The sequence below is a fragment of the Elephas maximus genome, chromosome 7, assembly GCF_024166365.1.
Source record: "Elephas maximus indicus isolate mEleMax1 chromosome 7, mEleMax1 primary haplotype, whole genome shotgun sequence".
Taxonomy (NCBI): Eukaryota; Metazoa; Chordata; class Mammalia; order Proboscidea; family Elephantidae; genus Elephas; species Elephas maximus.
Window position 1 is genome coordinate 33,247,450 of NC_064825.1, and position 15,304 is coordinate 33,262,753.

Consider the following 15,304-nt stretch of genomic DNA (forward strand, 5'->3'; position numbering starts at 1 on the left):
TCAGGAAAATTTTTTTTTACTTGCGAAAGACTCTAACGCTGTGTTGCCACTATATTTACACTGTCTTATTTAATCCTCTCTGCTACTTTATGTAATAAATATTATAATTCACATTTTACAGGAAAGGAAGCTAAAGGACAAAGAGGTTAATTAAGTTTCCCAGTATGGCACAGCTAGTATGTGTTAAGACAATTCAATATAATTTATTATTGGGATTCTTTATTCTCCACCAACATTTGTGCAAAGGCTCCAAGGTAAAGCACCATAGAATATTAGGAACATCCCTCTAGTTCAATGCTGTTGATGACTTAGATGTTTGTCGACCTGGCATACATGATCCCTTCAGGTCTGAAACCCTGCTGATCCTCTGGGGCATACACACTCTTCTAAGTTAGGCAACTGCAAGGGTTGTTATTCATACTTCTTAGCTGCACTACACAGGCATTCTCTTAGTCATCTGGCTAACTCCCTGGAGGATGGTCAGGACTGGGACATGAGAACTTACTGTTTCCGGAATCCACCAACCTCCCTCTTCTTCCCAAGCAAACTTCAGACTCTTCCTGGCCTTTCCTTCACTAGGTATCCAAAACTCATAAACATGGCAGCTTTCTACCCAGACAATAATCTCTTTCACTATACCTTTAGGCCCCAAATAACAGTTCCTATAGGCATTTTATCTGCTTCTCAAGAATGAAATTATCCAAAAGACAGGCAAAATATTATTGTCAGACAATCTTTTTTTTAGCTGAAGGAATGTTTTTAGTTTTTTAGGCCCATGCTATGGGGTTAACTTTGTGTGCTTTCAATATTGTTCAAACATTGTTCATTTCTATAATAGGTCCCTGTCGCTTACAGTGTACTCCCACCGTACCACCTCTGTACCTCTCCTGCTAGCCTCATGAAAATAGACTCCAAAATCTAATGTGTAGATTTTCATGGTATATATATATATATATATATATATATATATATATATACATATACATACATACACCTTCATGATCACTGGCACGTTTAAATCCATTGTTGTGGTTATTGTGTCAATCCATAGTGTTGAGAGTTTCCCTTGTTTTCATCGACCTCTACCAAACATGATGTCCTTTTCTAACAATTGGTCTTTCCTGATGATATGTCCAAAGTACGTGAGCTAAACTCTCATCATCCTTGTAAGGAGCATTCTGATTGTAGAAGAAATGCAACCAGGAGCTGCCCCATAAGATTTCCAAGGAGAGGCTGGTGAATTCAAACTGCTGACCTTTTGGTTAGCAGCTGTAGCTCTTAACTACTTCACCACCAGGGTTCCATAAACTATCTGGTAGACCATAAATTCTCAAAGCTCACAGTGCATAAGGAGCACATGGAAAGCTAGTTTAGGGATGTAAATAAAATCACTTCCAACCCCCTTTATTCCATTGGACTCAGTAGATTTGTGGTAGGGCCCAGCATTCAGGGTTCTGAAACAGGTACCCCAGTAAATCTGCTGTAAAACACACTTTGAGAAGCACAGTTCCAGACAATGTTCTCCGTTTTGCGAAGTAGGCTGTATCATCCAAGAACCCATCATTCCAGAATCTTAGGCCATTTTCCAGAAGCCCAAATGATTGCCAATGCCATCTGTGTAGCCAAATGTTCAATTCCAAGACCATTTTTCTCTTTTAAATTCTGTGGTAGGAAGAAATGTTGAAAATACCACCTGGTATCTGTAGTCATTTTACTTCCTTTAACTTCCTACACAAACCTTCAAAAACAATTCTATTTTCAAAATATCATTTCTCCTGATATAAGTCAGCAAAATTGAGAAGTGATTAGCCATCGTGGTAAAGTTCTGTTTTCCATACACAATACAGGCTTTGAAAAAAACAACACATCTCCCGAATGAGGAGGATGTTTACATTCATCTGCATCTAATTGAATTAGTAGAAAGTTACCAACAGCCAAGGCAATTCATCTTTACCTCCCAAAATCAATGGCAAGCTCTCTCCTACCCAACAGTGTTTCAAAATCATTCTTACTGGGCCATAGTCTTTTCCAGAATATCTGTGAATTCTTTAAGTCAGTGATTCTCAACTGAATACAATTTTGGCCTCTGGGGACACTTGCTAGTGTCTGCAGACATTTTTGATTGTCACAAGTGAGGAAAGGAAGTTACTGGCATCTAGTGGGTAAAGGCCAAAAATGTTGCAAATCATCTTACAGGACAGTCCCTCACAACAGAGACTCAATGTCAAAGGTGCTGACATTGAGAAACGCCACTCTGTATGAAAAAGTCTATCATGAATACACAATAAGTAGCAAATGCCCCATAATTGTTGTTGTTGCTTATTAAATGTATACAACACCTTAGGCCAGTGCCATAACCTTGTTTTACTCTTTAGTACAAGATTATTTCAAACTTCACTCTCATGACTCAGAAATTGTCTTTCTTATATAATCTTTTATTCTGTACACCCCTCCCTCCCCCACCCGCATTCTTTTCTGTATTAGAAGCATTACAGTGGGCATCTGTTTTTTTGTATGCCCAGCAACTCCTCCTTTGGGGGAACAGCTTCTCCTCTGCTCCATGTGATTCTGATGGGCCCGCCAATTGTGACTCTCAGCTCCTGAACACGTACATGATTGTGGGGCCCAAAGCTAGAACAATCTGTCTTTTTCTATTGGGAATGACACACCTGAGTAGAAGATGGTTGTAACTGATTTATCTAGTGGTGGTTCTCTAAAGAAAAGGGTCACACATTCCTGCCACTACCGGCTGCACTGAATCTTTCCAATAGAGACTGTCATGGATTGAATCGTGTCCCCCCCCAAAATATCTGTCAACTTGGCTAGGTCATGATTCCCAGTATTGTATGATTGTCTACCATTTTGCCATCTGATGTGATTTCCCTACGTGTTATAAATCCTATCACTATGATGTAATAAGATGGATCAGTGGCCATTATATTGATGAGGTCTATGAGATTAGATAGTGTTTTAAGCCTATCTCTTTTGAAATATAAAAGAGAGAGACTGGGGACTTCATACCACCAAGAAAGCAGTGCCAGGAGCAGTCCTTTGGACCTGAGGTTCCTGCCAAGAGAAGCTCCTAGGCCAAGGGAAGATTGATGACACTGACCTTCCTCCAGAGCCGATGGAGAAAGCCTTCCCTTGGAGCCAACGGCCTAAGTTTAGACTTGCAGCCTACTGGACTGTGAGAGAACAAATTGCTGTTTGTTAAAGCTATCCACTTGTGGTATTTCTGTTATAGCAGCACTAGATGGCTAAGACAGATATATTTTGCTTCTTAAAAATCATTAGAGACCATTACTGTCGTTAGTAGCTAAAGAACCCTCTAGGGATACAGGTAACTTTATCGCTGACCTGTTGACACAGAGAAGAAATATCCTTCTAGTGGCTTTACTTCTTCCTTCAGGAAGTAACCAGCTTGAATTAGCTCACAGTCAGCTGGAGCTTACCTCTGGAATGGAGAAAAACTTCACATGCATCCCTCAAAGATCTAAAGTGTTTGCCTCAGCATCCACACAGGAAACAGTGTTTTACAGCGGTGATACTCAAAATGGGTCTGCTTTCCAGCAGCAGTAGCATCACCTGTGAGTTTGTTAGGAATGCAGATTAGGGACCTGGCCCTGCTGTGGTGGTTCTCAAACTTTACCATGCATGAAAATCAGCTGGAAAATTTTGTTACCATGCAGGTGCCTGGACTCTACCCCAGAGTTCTTGATTTAGTGGTTCTAAAGTGTGGCCCAAGAATTTGCTTTTCTAACAAGTTCCAAGGTAGTGCTACTATTGCTGCTGGTCTTAAACATTTTTCTTGCCTGTTAAACTTTAGCTGACCCAAAGCATATCTCCTTTTAGTTGCAAATAACAGAAATTCAAACCGAACTGGCTTAAATAAAACCAGGAATTTATTTCCTCATACAAAGTATAGCTTAGAGGTTTGAGGGCTTCAGCTGAAGCTCAATTATGTTGCCAACTACTTGGTTCTTTCCAAGTAAATGATATGTTTTAGACTATTACTGAGAATTGAGAAGATGTCAGGTGTGAATTTATTTACCAACTGACCACCACTCCTCAAATTTCTTTATCCATATTCATATAGCATTTTAAGCCACATTTTAGAACCTCAACAAATAATAAGTGTTACTCTCAATTCTTCCTCCTTCTTTGAAGATGTCTTTTACCTCTACCGAGAGCCCTGGTGGTATAGTGGTTAAGCATTCAGCTGCTAGCCAAAATGTCAGCAGTTCAAATCCACCAGACACTCCTTGGAAACCCTACAGGGCAGTTCTACTCTGTCCTATAGGGTTGCTATGAGTTGGAAATGACTCCATGGTAATGGGTTTTCTTGGGTTTATTATCTCTACCTAAAACAATTTCTATCTTCTGCTCCCATATCCCTTCCCTGTACCAAACTAACTCCTAGTTATTTCACTTAATTTCAGGTCAAATATTTACCAGCTTATTGAATATCAAATGTCAGAAATTGCAATGGGTTGAGTAGAGAGTGGAATATGAGACATACATGGTCCCTATTTTAAAAAGCTTTAATGTCCACATTTCCAAACCTTCTCCACCCCCATCCCCATTCCCCAGTCCAACTTAGGACCATTTGCTACCCTTATCTTTCCTCTTACATATCACATTGTACAATGAATTACATTGTACTGTGTATATATTATAAATAGAAAAATATCAATAAGTATATTAGTACCTGCTGCCAGCAAGTTGATTTCAACTCATAGAGACCCTATAGGATGGAGTAAAACTGCCCCATAGGGTTTCCTAGGCTGTAACCTGCCACATCTTTCTCCTATAGAATGCCACCAGGACTCCTGAGTGTATTAGTAATCAGATAGAAAGAGTTGACAGTGGGGAACATTAAAATGTGGATATAAAGGTAATGGGATTTTTTGTAACTTGCATCAGGATCTACACAAGCAATCTTATTAGGATACTCTCATTTTGAAATGTGAAACACAGGAGTTGATAAAGATTGGGAAAATACAAAAATTCCGTAACAGAATTAGCTACTATTAAATGCAAAATTTTAAATACATGACAGTGTCTTGAGAAATCAGTAGCATTGTATTCTTTTTTAATAATACACTTCTGCCTTAGGATAGTTAACTGTATCAACTATTATTTTTTCACATAAGCAAAAATTAACGCCATGAGGGCCAATATTAGAGATGTCTTCAGTTGCATAAATCCTCTGAAGAGAGCAGAGTTGATTTATACCTCTATTTGAGCCATTTGCTTCACTGATGGTCTTTTCTCCCTCTATCTGACATGGTAAAGAGCTGTCAAAGAAAACAAATGATTTGGATTCCATGTGTTGTGATGGTGTATAGTTTATCTGGAGTCTTTCATGTTGTTCTCTGGTGCATGTCTAGCAACATCCTCTCAAGGTCAGAGGAAATGTGAGCACTTGCTGCTGAGCAATTTGGGAATAAAACCAGGAAAGTTTCTGGAGAAAAAGCAGCAAAGGGGAGGCCACCTCTTGCCCTTATCTTGCCTTGTCTTCAGGTTTCTCATTTTTGTTATTTTTCTTCTCTAAATTCACTAATGTAGACTTTGGCATAGCCAAGATGATTTTGAATGGTTAATTTTTGATCTGTTGATATATACAGTAAGGATGGTGTCTTAGACATCTAATGCTGCTATAACAGAAATATCACAAGTGGATGGCTTTAACAAAGAGAAACATTTTTTCACAGTAAAATAGGCTAAAAGTTCAAATTCAGGGTGTCAGCTCCAGGGGAAGGCTTTCTTTCTCTGTTGGCCTTCTCATCAATCTTCCCCCAGGCTAGAAGCTTCTCTGCACAGGGACCCCGGGTCCAAAGGATGCGCTCTGCTCACAGAACTGCTTTCTTTCTGTCTCTCTGCTCACTTCTTTCTTTTATATCTAAAGAGATTGCCTCAAAACACAGTCCAAACTCATAGATTGAGTCCTGCCTCACTAATACAACTGCCACCCATCCTTCCTCATTAACATCATAGAGGCAGAATTTACAACATATAGGAAAATCACACAATACCCAGAATCAAGGCACAGGCAAATTGATACACATATTTTTTTTGGGGGGGGGGGCGACATAATTCAATACATGACAAATGGTAACCGTGATATGGTGACTTTGTCAAGTGCCAATAATGTGCTAAGACTATACGGTTAGAAACACAGACTGTCCTATTGTTTCTATAACTGGACAGGCAGGCAAACCATAAGTGAAGTAGTGAGACAGGTCCTGGACTATTCTATTCAAGGGAGGATCATTATTTTGTGGGACCAATAGTTCTTGCAATTTTGGATGCCTCTTTAAGAAAAAAGAATGCAAAATAAATGCAAGATTGTATACAAAATTGTTAAGAGTGAGGAAAGCAATGGAACCAAATTATGAATGTAAAATGCTGATAGAAAAAACAAACTATAAAATCACCATAAAAAATCACAATATTTTTATTGATAAACTATCTCTCACATCTGCATAATACTTTTTTTATTCCATGTTGTTGTTAGGTGTTATCGAGTCAGTTACAACTCATAGTGACACGATGTACAACAGAATGAAACACTGCCTGGCCCCGTGCCATCCTCACAATTACTGTTGTGTTTAACCTCATTGTTGCAGACACTGTGTCAATTCATCTCATCGAAGGTCTTCTTTTCTTCTAACCCTCTACTTTACTAAGCACGATGTTCTTCTCTAGGGATTGGTCCCTCCTGATAACATATCCAAAGTAGTGTGAGATGAAGTCTTGCCTTTCTTAGTTCTAAGGAGCATTCTGGCTGTACTTCCAAGATTTGTTTCTTCTTCTGGAAGTCCATGGCATGTTCAATATTTTTCCCCAACCCCATAATTCAAAGGTATACATTCTTTGATCTTCCTTATTCATTGTCCAGCTTTACCATGCATCTGAGTTGACCAAAAATACCATGGCTTGGGTCAGGGGCACCTTAGTTCTCCAAGTGACATCTTTGCTTTTTAACACTTTAAAGAGAGAGGTCTTTTGCAGCAGATTTGCCCAGGGCAATGTGTTGTTTGATTTCTTGACTGCTGCTTCCATAGTCGTTGACTGTGGATATAAATAAAATGAAATTCTTGACAACTTCAATCTTTTCTCCATTTATTGTGATGTTGCTTATTGGTCCAGTTGTTAGGATTGTTGTTTTCTTTATGTTGAGATGTAATCCATACTGAAGGCTGTAGTCTTTGATTTTCATCAGTAAGTGCTTCAAGTCTTCTGCACTTTCAGCAAGCAAGGTCATGTCATCTGCATATCACAGGTTGTTAATGAATCTTCCTCCAATCCTGAAGCTGCATTCTTCTTCATATAGTCCAGCTTCTCTAATTCCAGGTTCCACAGGGCACTTTTATGTAGCAAAATAACTCCGGTCCTGCAGGTTCACATCATGACACTAGATGACTCACCAGAGTGAGTGCACAGTGGGAATATAACTGAAAATCATTGCTACACTTAACAATTACTTACGTATTCACAGATATGGCTGAAAAACTCATAAAAATCTCTTACTAAACTCAAAATAAATGTATTCCCATTTTAATTTCTCCTTAACTAGACCTTAAAGGTGTCCCTGGCTAATCTAATGCCCCCTCACATGACAGATAATATGGTAAGGGAATTTGAAGTAATAAGAGATGGTAGACTTAATTAGTGTGATTAAAACACTCTATGCTTGCAGATTTTACAAATGCATATGAAAAAACTGATAGCACTCCTGGAAGGGGACCTGGAAGGGACCCAAACAAGTGAGGGGCCCTGAAGCTTAAGGTTCATTAGCTTCATAGGAAATCCATCTCTTGTGTTACGTGTGCTAGACTAGGAACTTAGGTGTTACAATTCAATTAGTGTTTTCTGAGATCCTGAACAGGAAAAAATAGGAGTATTTAGAAGACACATGACAGGGTGAAATAAAATCTATTTATTTACATGCTTTCACCTTGGAATTTTGATCTATGTGACTACATTGTCTATTCAGAAAGTAAGTAAATTATTTTTAAATAAAAATTTAAAGGAAACCTATGAGAAATGGTTCCTACTCTTTTAGCTTTAATAAACTTCCTCAAATTATGCCAGAATGAAAGAAGAAGAAAACTGAGAGATTTGGAAGTAGAAAAGAAAAAAAAAAAAAAAAAAACGCCATTAGGAGACTAAATGAGGTACAGACACTGGTCCTTGCGAGAACATTTGGCATCTCACTTCAGGCTTAGTTTTGATCTGAAGGGAATAGGGATAAGGATACATAAGCTAGAAGGGTAGGTGACACTTTGTTCATCAGGAGGGACTACTGTGCCCTGAGAAGATCATTCCATTCACGAAAGGATCCCGTTCAATATCTAAGGACACAGGAAATAAAATTGTGTGGAGGGTGAGGGTGAAGGCTCCAACCAAGCCATCTCTGGACCCAGGCAGGAGACCAGTAACTGGAAGTCCAGGCAGGAAATGGGGCAGAGGCCCAGCTGAATGGCCTGGACCAAAGTCACCAGGGGAGGAGACCTTAATTATTGCAGGCTCATACATTCCCCCAGCTCATCCCACACTCACTACATAGTCAAGTGGTCCACAGGAAAACAGATTCTACACCCTATAGTGGCCTCTGGCCTCAGGCCATAGTTGAATGATAGACATCCTTACTCTTCTTTTTGAGCTCCTGGCTGACACCATCTATGAACATAATCAGATGGTTTTTATTTTAAGCCAATACATTTGGAAGAGGTTGTTACACAGCATAATAACCAGAGCACTATTTTTCACCCACTTATTAATGAAACAAAAGAGTAGACACCTTGAGAATAAATTATTTTATCAGAGTTGGAGCTCTTTTGTCCAAAGATCTGGAGGAATTCTCTTAGTGTGTCATGACATGCTGTTAGATCAGTGGGTTGAGAAACAGTGTAACCCTTAAAGACCTTCAGTTGCTCTAACATCCAAAAGATAAACTGCATTACAGTACCATTGAGCAAGTACATTCCTGCCATGCTAAACTCCCAAGAACACTTTTCCAGCCATACTATGCTCTCTCCTATCTCTAATCTAAAAAAAAAAAAAAAAAAAAAAAACTAGTGCCATCAAGTCATTTAATCTAGGCACATACTATTCCTTTTGTGAGAAATACTCTCCCTTCCTTCTCATTCCATCAGTCACTTTCCTTCCCTCCACCACCATCTTCTTCTTTGTCCAAGTCTTACCCAGCACCTCTTCCTCCAAGAAGCCTTCTCTATCCATCTCCATATAGGCTAAGTGACCATCTTCTATGATTGCATAGCCCCTTGACTTTCTTTTTGTGAGCAACTATTACACTGCATGATAACTGCCTGTTTTTCTGTCTCATTCACAAGATTATAAGATCCTTGAAGGCTGCACAAATTCTTGTTCACTGTTGTATTCCAAATGCTCTAACATGTACATAGTATCTGGCATATATGCATGCTCAATATTTATTGACTAAAGGATGAATAAATAAGAATAAGTACTTTTAGTACTGCAGGCATTCATTTAAGTGACTCTTTATCCCATTTTGGTTATATTAGTACGTATTGACCAAATGGAACTGGACCTTTATTCCATTCTCAGAAAAGAGGAAGAACCTTTCTGGGAACCAATACCAAGACTTGACCTGGAGATAGCCACTGGATAATCTTCATATTGATCTGGCTTCTTACATTCTATGGTCCACTGTAATGGCTTCATATAAAGTGATACTCTGTGATTCTGTTGAAAGTAATACAACTTTAGAAAGATCTAAACACACACTCCTTAAGTCAGCTCTTAAGTTAAGCCTCAGGATGGATTATTCCTCCACACTGTCTCCGCAATTTAGGGCTTCATTTACTGGCTGTGGTGAAGGGAAAGAAGCTGGCCCTACAAAGGATGAAAGACGCTAAGCTGATCCCTAGTGAGACTAGGCAAGGGAGCTCAGCAGAGTGGGGAAGGATGAAATCTATGGTCAAATCACCTGGACCAATTTTTGCTCTGCAAAGTACTTCCTATGAGGGGTGGGAAGTCATACTCCTGGTCGTATGTTCCTCATTGTTAAAATGAGGAAAATAGTAATAACTACATCACAAGAACATTTTTGACATTAAGAAGTAGATGCATGAGTAGAATATAAAAAAAAAGCATTATATAAATGTTAATTTTTGTTGCAAGCAAAAAGTTAGATAAAACATACTCAGTAAAAGCATCAGTGAGAGAGTGCTCTTATCAACATAGCAAATAAGTGGCTCCATTACTTCCTACCTGTGCGGCCTTGGGCAAGTCACCTAACCATCTTTGCATCTCTAACTCATGTACAAAAGGTAGATAAATACTATATCTACCTACGTATCTTAATACATGTGAAGTGCTTAGCCTAGAACCTGGGATACACTAAATTCTCATTATAGACTAGCATTTTACTGCCATATGCACTTAAGAGCCCTTGAAAGACAGTTCAGGGCAGGAAAAATAAAATATATATATACATATTTTTGGCTTGGAAGATTTAGAGGAAGCATTATGATGAAGGAGGCATCTGTGTTTTGAAAGATAGGTACCATTTGTGCATACAGAGACAGGGAGAAAAATATTAAAGCCATAACAAATAGCACGAATGAAATGAAAATGCAGGCGGGTGAAGGACAACTTCAAGCAGCACCAAGCATTTTGATTTTCCTACAGACAGAGCCTGGGGATTGACAGTGATAAGTAAGGTTCAAAGCAGGGAAGAAGAGAAGATAGTGAAGGACAAGTATATCAGGTTAAAGAATCTCTATATTAATTTGCTGCCCTTTCCTCTTTCTTTCTTTTGCTTTTTTTTTCTTTATTTTTTTAAAGAAGGGTTAATAACACCAATTGTACTTTCTGAAGACAATTTAGAAAACCAGGTATAGAATTAAATGGCTATAAATGGAAAAGTTTCAAACTAGAGGCACTTGTGTCAGACTAAGAATGATGGAGCCAATGTGCATTCTAATGAAACAAAAGGTCAGGATGTAAACTGTTTGGGAAGAACGTGTCAAGATGTAAACAATTTTCTCCAAGAAAAAATGGATAACCGACCACAATCAATAATCATGTATAACTGAACCAGCTGGCATCTCTCACCTAAGCACCTACTCACTCCTTCTTGGCCACATGGCCAGCCTTTACATTTCAGAGGACTTCAAGCTGAAGTTAGTCTTATCTGCAACCAGTCATTAACTCCTACCTTTCCTTTGTTCCCTATGTATATAGACCTTTCTCTCTGCTTGAACTGCGGAGCGCTTCGTATTTCTATCTTGTGCTACCCAGCTATAGCTGTTACTATTCCCCAATAAAACTCCTTTTGTTTCACTCCTAATACTGTAGGAGATTTTCTTCTTTGACATGGCAAAAGAGAAGAGTCTAAGCAAGAAATGAAAATGATAGTGGGAAGGAAAATAGGGACAGATAAGAGAGATATTGCAGAAGTAGAAATCCCAAAACCACACACAAATCCCAAGACCACACAGCTGGTTGAATATGCAAGGCAAGGAGAAACATGAATATGGCTAGATATTAGTGTCGTTGACAGAAATCCAGGAGAAGGCCAGGTTTAGCAACAAGGATGAAATATTCAGTGTGAGGCAGTGAATTTGGGGAGTTATTGCTCCCCTAGGAGCCCCACCAGCCATGTCTTGGAAACCATATGGGGCAGTTCTCTTCTGTTGTATAGGGGCCCTGTGAGTCAGACCTGACTGAATGGTAACCATTTTTATTGCCCTCCTATCTTAAAGGAAGTCTTTGAGTGGGAGGAGAAACAAGAATGTTTCAGGTCTTTCCCACCTTCCCCATCAAGAAAAGAATAGAAAATGATGCAATTCGTATTGCCCTCTGGAGTAAAGAAAATATTTTGCAGGGCTTCTAACCAGTTTGTTCCAGTTTGAACCCCTGCTGAGAATTTGCATTTCTAACAAGTTTCCTGCTCAGAATTTACATTTCTACCCCAGATATACTGAACCAGAATCTACATTCTAACAAGATCCCAAGTGATTCTTATGTATAACTTCCTGGGAACTCAGTTGAACTGGAACAAACCAGTTCAAAGCCCTGATTTTTTTGTGACTTGAAGCCACATATGCCGAAGTTCCCTGCAGATCTAGGACTCCCTCACTCACTAACCACTAACCAGAGATCTAAAGGCTCCAATCATCTGACCACACCTGCAGCTCTTCGGGCACACAGCACGCCAATTGGGAAGCTCTCCAAGATGATGTTAAAGATTTTACTGGCTTAAAAAAAAAAAAAAATTGCAAGCAGATTAGAAACCTTAAAAAGTTCAATTCATTGGTGAGAAAATTAAAAGGCAGTTTTATTTTACAAGAATTTAGTTCTTTATGAAGGTGAAAGTAGAAAGTTCGATCAATTCAGAGAAATGGGGTATTTAGTGAGACCCATGTTGTTAACATCAAAGAATTACAGATTAGGGGGGTAGGGGTCACTCAGAGTAGCAACAATTCAACATGTAGTACATGGTAAGCTATCCAGCATGTTTTCCCCACACCCCACTGCCTGCAACAATTGGAATTCTTAAAGATATCAGGGAAATTTTGAAAGCCAGCTGGCAACCTGCATATAATGGGGTCCCCATAGAATCTTTCAGATCGAAGGATTTTCTTCTAACCCAGGAAAGTAAAGAGGTGCACTTTACTAGCTGGCTATCTTTCTGGAAAAGTCAGAACAATAGCCCAATATTTCAGTATAGACTAATGACTAATGATAGGGAAGAAGTAATGGAGTTGAGGGAGAGTGTTAGTGGGGGAGGTAATCTGAGGATTTCTGGTCCAGCCCCTGGCATTTCAGACTTGGACCCACAAAGGTGCTATAAGAACTAGACAGCTAGGGAGTGACTAGAATCATTTGTTCTAGGGAAATTGCAAATGTAGGCTCAAAATTCAGTTTTAAATTGTATACCAAATGATCTTCTCTGCTTTTTTTTTTAATAATTTTTATTGTGCTCTAAGTGAAAGTTTACAAATCAAGTCAGTCTCTCACATATAAACTTATATACACCTTACTACATACTCCCATTTACTCTCCCCCTAATGAGTAAGCCTGCTCCCTCCTTCCAGTCTCTCCTTTCGTGACCATTTTGCCAGTTTCTAACCCTCTCTACCCTCCCATCTCCCCTCCAAACAGGAGATGCCAACACAGTCTCAAGTGTCCACCTGATACAAGTAGCTCACTCCTCATCAGCATCTCTCTCCAACCCATTGTCCAGTCCCTTCCATGTATGATGAGTTGTCTTCGGGAATGGTTCCTATCTTGGGCCAACAGAAGGTTTGGGGACAATAACTGCCGGATTCTTCTAGTCTCAGTCAGACTATTAAGTCTGGTCTTTTTATGAGAATTTGGGGTCTGCATCCCACTGTTCTCCTGCTCCCTCAGGGGATCTCTGTTGTGCTCCCTGTCAGGGCAGTCACTGGTTGTGGCGGGGCACCATCTGGTTCTTCTGGTCTCAGGATGATGTAAGTCTCTAGTTCATGTGGCCCTTTCTGTCTCTTGGGCTCATAATTATCTTGTGACCTTGGTGTTCTTCATTCTCCTTTGATCCAGGTGGGTTTCTTCTCTGCTTTTAACAGTTGGAAAGATAATTCACACACACACACACAAGTGCATTGGTAAGCAATGCGAGAATCCTGCCATCTCTCTGACTTTCTTACTCTTTCCACATCCTCTCTCAGGAGAATTTCAAGAACTCTCAGTAAAAAGAACTAGCTGATAGACATACAGCCCAAACAAGGAATTAACCCCACCCCACCCAGCCCCCCATCCCCAAAAAAGGCAAGAAAAAGGTTTATTACATATCCCAGTGGGCCTAACCAACATTAAAACTACAAAGTCAGCTGCATTCTATTTCACTAGCAAAGACACAATTTTAAAACCAAAACCTGTTAAAGGCAAAGGATTAGGAAAATAACAAGAAACAGAAAAAAATAAAATGAAATGAAATCTCCAGGGGAGAATTCACCACATGGAGAAAGCTGCTTCTGAAGAGTGAAGAAAATGTGCTGCTTGGTGAGCGGGAGGATCAAGCTAGCTGCTCCTGCCTTGGTAACAGTAAACTCCATTGGGGTTTGCCAGCGAGAGGAAGCTGTGGGTGGTGTGTTTGCTGGGCAAGCTTTCTGAGAAAAGTGGTTCCTCTAGTGTTTAGGTTCCTGGAGGTCATGTGACGGGTTATTTCCTGGTGTCCTTTCTGAGGACTTCAGAGCCAAAAGCAGCTCTCTTCCTCCCCCAACCCCACCACCAACTGCATCCTTATCATATTTCCTGTGATTTGGGGATTTTTGCCTAAGAAATCATTTTATTTTTAAAAAATAAATTAGCACACAAAGACAACCATAAATTTCACACCAACCTGGCAAATTCCAAATATATTTCAATATAGGGCTAGTTGTGGGGGTGAGACACAGGGGGACACATCCCTTTGAAACTTAGATCAGGTCTTCTGAATGTGGCTGACACTGGCCTCACAGAGAAATAATGCAGTGTCATGATTTCTGCTGATGGCTTTCTATGCTGGTGAAGTTTGAACCTCCTGTTATCCCAGTGTGGAAAGCTCACTTTTGTAAGCTCCTCTAATTTTCTTCAAAAGCTTCAAATAATTGTCAATTTCAGGCCTCCTTGTCCATGAAATCTAAATGAGAGAAAGGAATGAATCTTAGGGATCATCTGTTGTCGTTCTTGGGTGCCATGGAATCGACTCTGACTCACAGCGACCCTTCGTACAACAGAACGAAACACTGCCCGGTCCTGTGCCATCTTCGCAATTGTTATACTCGAACCCGTTGTTGCAGCCACTGTGTCAATCCATTTCATTGAGGGTGTTCCTGTTTTTCGCTGACCTTCTATTTTACCAAGCATCTAAGGTCGTTTAAATGCTTCATTTTACAAAGATGGAAACTGAGGCCCAGACAAGAGATTTGACTTTCCCTTGAGTCAGAACTGACTTGACAGCAATGGGTTTTTTTTTTTTTTTTTTTTTTTTTTTTTAACAGCACAGTACGGATGCTCTTCAAAGAATGACACTGTGACCCTCTTCAGACATCACTCTGTGAGGAGGCATCACGTGTGCTTCAGACTTCAGATCCTGGGCTCTTCACACTTCACCTCAAGGCCTCACCGGCTTTCCTTCTTATGTTAGAGTTTCTCCTGTCCTGCCCACTTCGGGTTTCCCTTATGTTTATCAAGGCCTGCCAGCAGGAAGGCTAAGACTGGCCACTTACAACTTGGCTTGAACTTGAATCCCTGTGTTCCCTCCCTCTCTCTCTGTGGAAGAGAAAGA